This window comes from Octopus sinensis, linkage group LG5, assembly GCF_006345805.1.
Source record: "Octopus sinensis linkage group LG5, ASM634580v1, whole genome shotgun sequence".
NCBI lineage: Eukaryota > Metazoa > Mollusca > Cephalopoda > Octopoda > Octopodidae > Octopus > Octopus sinensis.
Window position 1 is genome coordinate 115,884,174 of NC_043001.1, and position 6,000 is coordinate 115,890,173.

At 36.5% G+C, this 6,000-nt stretch overlaps 1 protein-coding gene across 1 annotated transcript in view; it reads left to right on the forward strand.

Moving 5' to 3' along the window:
• LOC115212327 overlaps positions 1 to 6,000 on the forward strand; it is a 97,432-nt gene that overhangs the window by 20,851 nt on the left and 70,581 nt on the right. The window lies entirely within an intron of this gene.

The following is a 6,000-nucleotide window of genomic DNA, read 5'->3' on the forward strand; positions in this document are numbered from 1 at the left end:
TTTTTCTTAGTAGTTGAGATTTGTTAAGTATTGTTTGAAGCCGAGAAGGGTCAAATGACAGTAGAGGCGGTTGAAATGCAAAAATTTGAAGAAATTTGTGATGTGTGTTGGTGAGATTTAGGTGGCTGAGAGGAGGATGAAAAAGCGATGGATCATAATACTTGGAATACATTTGGGATGCGTGTTATATATATTTATATTTCTGTGGGTATCTATATATATGTTGACTGCTTTATGTTTTTAATACTGTGTATTAATGTAGTAGTTTATATGTTTATATATGTGTGTATATGTGTGTGTGTTTGCATGTATGTATGTAAGAGCTTGTATGTATATATTATGTATTTGTAAATGCAAGTTTGGATATTTCAGATTTATTACATATGCTCATATATATATATATATATATATATTATATATTATATATATATATATATATTTATACATATATAGATACATAGACACACACAACACACATATATAAGCTATTTGGAATGTGGTTACTTGTCGATTGTCAGGTTGACTCTTGTTTTACACTAAAACTTTGATGGGCCTCGGGGCTTGCTATATGATTATTTAGAATTAGTGAAGTGCATGAATGCCGGGCAGTATTTATGCTTAGATGAATAAATAACGTCAGAGAATTTAACAGCGAGGAGTTGTGGAGACGAAGAATAGTTAATGACCCTTTTATACATAATATACATTTACCTATATTTGTGTTGTAGAGGGGAGCTTCACTTACTATGGACCATAATAGAGCGTATTGGACATTGTTTTGAATTGAGGTTCTATATGTTTGTCGCTAAAGATTGAAATACTTTAGATTTGGGATTACTGAAAGAATACATATGAGCACGACAACGGCATTCGAAATCCTCAGTGCCACAAATATACACCCTTGCCTGGTGGGTGCTTGAGGTCATCACGTGGCACTTATAGCTTACGCTTTTCAGGAGACAGGGGCCTGCATACCGTATATTTCAGAGCCGGTCAGTTGCAAGTGGTTGGGGTTTACTATTAGTAATGTTGATGTTGGTTGGTTTGTTGTTAGTGGGGAGAATCTAAATTAGGATTTATATTAGTATCGGATTGGGAGGTTGTAATGGAACTAATATTTGTCGTCTCGTAGATAGGGTTGTAGAATGTTGGCTTAAGTTTACTATTATACAATTGAGGTGGCTTATTAAGGTTTGTATTATTGTATTGTCAAGGATAGCTTGGGATTTGGGGGAAAATGTTGGTTTTATCCACACATAAAGCCTACTGGTGTTTTATAAAGACTTATGGAGACACGGGTCCGCAGCTAGCTTTGTTGTCGTTGATGTGTATGTAGTTTCAAACTGTTTTATTCTTCAACTATGAGATGTATTGTTGATTTTTTGATTTTATCTTACTATAATCAGCAACAAACACATTCCGTCAATATTAAATTCTTTATTAGATTTTTTAAAAATCATTATCAAAACATGAAGGTAAAACAAAACAAATGTGCTCTATTTTCTTCCAGGCACCAATGTACTGTAGCAATAAAGTTTGATCGACTGACCTTTTCTCTGAAAAAATCAGTGGAATCATTCGATCTCCATACACAAATTATTTTCCTCCTGGAACTTATAAAATAAGATACACACATTAGGTTCACCTTTCTCTAAGCGGCACACTAAATTTCCCAGGTAAAAAATAGCGGCTTGTACACCGGAAAATATGGTATTTCTTTTTTTTGTCATATTCATATCGACTTTCACTCCATAAACGTTACAAAAACTCTTGACAGCGCATGCCTGAATGTCTACATTAAAGTATTTTCTAAGCTAAATTATCTGCCTGATCTACAGGCTCATTAGGCCCCCAGCATATCACGGTATCGAACGTATTTCAACACACAAGGATACAACACACCCAACTGAACAGGATACCAGTGTGTCGCAATGTTAACCCCTGGCTAATGCTGGTACTTTTCAGATGAGTGCACTGGAAGTGTCTTTCTCGTGGACACAACTTACCGAAATAATAAATGCATACGCCTATATGTGTGTGTGCGCGCGCTTATGTACATATCCGTGTGTATGTGTGTGTATATTTGTATGCATGTACACACACACACACATAATCTTTTATTCTTTAATTCTTTTGCTTATTTAAAGGTGAATTTAAAAGTCGTTATGCCAATCACATAATCCCCTTCCGATATAGGACAAAAAGTAAAGCTACGAAACTGGCTAAGTTTGGAAGAAAACGAAACACTACATGTGACTGGATGGGAAGTAATTGAGAATCCATAACTTATGTGAATGGATCGAATAAATATATGCTTTGTTTAGCTGAAAGAGTGCATATCCTGTTCAGATCAAAGATGCTTAATTCTCTATTGGACTCTAGGTCGGGAATTTTCAGTCGTCGTCAAGTATAAATATGTTTTGAAGAACTGGAAAATTCCGTCTATTCTTGATTAAATTTTTGATATTATTTTAGCCTTATAATGCAAGGTCTAACGAGGAGAACACTTAAATGCTGTTTTTTCTTTTCCCTTTTCCCATTTTCGTTTTTGTGCTTTCGCTTTCCGATTTCCGGAACACTGGGCATGCTGTGGCAGACATGGACCGGGGCTGCGGCATCTCCAAACATTCTGCCTAAACGGTGAACAGGTGTGGTCATCGTTTGTCAAACAGGCTTTTCCACGGCTCATCTCCTTGATTAAGCTGTAGTCCTGGGTCAAGAAGAGACCGAGGAAGGGTGACTGGCATCTGGAATGTTGCTAGGCACTCACTGTCCTCTACCAGGTGGGCAATGCGATCAGTGGAAAATCCACTCTTGAGTTCTATGGAGGGTTAGTGGAGGGAAAGTGCGATGAAGCACTTGGAGAGATGCTAGGCGTTGACAAAATTGAACTAACCAGTCTGTTGAGGAGGACTTTCAAGACGGGGACGATGGATAACTTCTAGAATCCCTTGCTTTGCAGTGCTATCGGGGGGCAATGCCGGTTCGAGATAAACTCTACAAGCTCGGAACTGCTGTCTGACCGACCTACCCGAGATGTGTGTGGAGCGATGAAAGCGTTCTGCACGAACTCGTCCAATGTCCTTGCATTACTGACATGTGGTGTTATATTGAACAGCTGTTATCACGTGTAGGGTGGTTCTATCTATCGGCCGAGTCCGTAGTGAAGATTGATCAGCCGCTTTCCATCAGTCCGGAAGGTCAGGCAATTTACTTCTGTCAAATAGCAGTAGCGAAGAGGCTGTATTGTGGGCCAGGTTAAAAGGACTAATGGCAGAGACTTTTCTCTATGGCCAATCACTCGTCAACTTTTTCAAATTTTCTTTGGAACGGAAGATAAGGGTGCAGAGTGAAGTGCTGCCTCCCAGTACATTTGCCAAAAGGTGGATGAACAGCGAAAGTGGTACGTTTGATTGGACCTACTCTAATAACGCACCTGTGGGCTAGTGAATTTGAGAGGGAGGAGAGTGCACTTCCCAGATGCCCTCGATGCGTCGAGTGGTTTAGGATTGGGGTGTGGGTACCTGAGCCAAATCCAGGGGATTACCTGCACCTATTACGAACTTTCATTGTTATATTCTTTTGTCGGATATCATTGTTATTCTTTTAACTGTGTACTCGTTGTCCCTGCGTTAAACCCCCACTGTCCATGTCTACTGTATCCTGTTTCTTTACTACCCACAAGGGGCTAAACACAAAGAGGACAAACAAGGAAAGACAAACGGATTAAGTCGATTATATCGACCACAGTGCGTCACTGGTACTTCTTTAATCGACCCCGAAAGGATGAAAGGCAAAGTCAATCTCGGGGGACTTTGAACTCACGGCAGAAGAAATACCGCAAAGCATTTCGCCCGACGTACTGAAGATTCTGCCAGCTTTCACCGCCTTGTCTACTGTATCTTTTCCTATATGCCGGCCCTATTGGCAAATAATAATAATAATAATAATTACCATAATAATAATAATGATAATAATAATAATAATAATAATTATTATTATTATTATTATTATTATTAATATTATTATTATTATTATTATTATTATTGTTATTGGAATTTTTTTCTGGCTAAACATTTCACTCACTTCTTCACAGTAAATTTACATCATTTAATGCAATCGTTAATGTGATATTCCCTTCAGTTTCATATTAAAGAAAAGCTTAGGCAGGGTTATGTATCTAATTGCATCACACACACGGACACACACGCACACACTCACAATCGTACACATCAACCCTCCTCATCCTCTTTCCCCTCTCTCTTCTATCACTCCCTTTCCCTCTCTCTTATTTTAACTCTTCCACTTCCACCGCCAAACATCATAAACTGCTGACTGAAGTTTTCGAATCGAAATTATATAATTAGAAATACAGATGCCATATATATATATATATATATATATATAGTACGTTTAAATATTTGTTGTGCAAGATTTTTTATGTGAAGTCGTGTGTTGAAACAGATATTGTTATATTTCGGAATGGTCATTTTTCCAGTTTAGCCAATAAAAACACACGCACTATATATTTGGTGTTACTTTGCTTCAGTGTTACTTATTTTTTACATTAATCTTAATCTTATTTCGGCCAGAGTTCTTTCGTCACACTCCTGTGGCCGCATCAGTGGTCCTTTGTTTTCTTCTCACTTATTTGTGTCTCTCCTTACTAACCGTCAGCCATTTTGTATTTCTATTGTATGTGTTCATTTGCGCATACTTATATCTCTATGTGCGTTTATGTTTATTTAGTGTTTTTGTTTTTGTTTTTGTTTATTATTATTTTGTTCATGTGTTTACATCCACCCATTATTATCATTACATATGCTTGTATGTATGTATGTATGTATGTATGTATAACAACAATACTAGTAATAATAATAATAATTGAATCGAAAATATATATATATATAATATATATATATATATATAATATATATATATATATATTTGAAGGTTTGGAGATGATGTACAGGTATTATATATTAGGAAAAAATGAGGTAATCAGATCGGATGGTTCATATTTATAGATATTTATTTATATATTTCATTTTTTACATATATATCTATCATATCATTCAGATCATATCATTCTGATTATTAGCGCTTTCTCCCAATCCAGTGGTGTTTTCAATTCAAATCAATTCCTTTGTGGGGAATTTGAACATTTTATAGAGTTTCGTAATAGTGGGTAGGAATAAGACAGTATAAGAGGGTGAGGAGGAAGTGAGACAGAGAAAACATGTGTGTATGTGTATGTGTATGTGTGTGTGTGTATGTGTGTGTGTATGTGTGTGTGTGTGTATGTGTGTGTGTGTGTGTGTGGTGTGTGTGTGCGTGCGCGTTTGTATCTGAGAGGGAAGAAGAAGTATTTCCGTTGGCCTGCTGGACCCCCTATGGTTTTCTAAGAATTTTGGCTCTCTGTCCATTCTGGTGTCACTGAGTGTGTGTCGTGCGTAGGCTGGCCGGACAAATGTCATTTGGGGTCATACTTTCTATGATCGTTTTGTGGAGGTGTGTGTGTGTGTGTGTCTCTGTGATACAAACGCAGATACAAACGCACACACACACAGTTACACAGACACACACACACACACACATACACACACACACACACATACACACACACACATACACATACATCCTCCCCACTACTGCGAAACTCTATAAAATGTTCAAATTCCCCACAAAGGAATTGATTTGATTTGAAAACCCCACTGGATTGGGAGAAAGCGCTAATAATCAGAATGATATAATCTGAATGATATGATAGATATATATGTAAAAAATGTAATATATAAATAAATATCTATAAATATGAACCATCCGATCTGATTACCTCATTTTTTCTAATATATATATATATATATAATATATATATATATATATATATATATATATATATATATATATACATATACATATACACACACATACATATATATATAGTTATTTATTTATTTATCTCCACCTGGTTCTCATTGATCATCTCCACGCACTTCT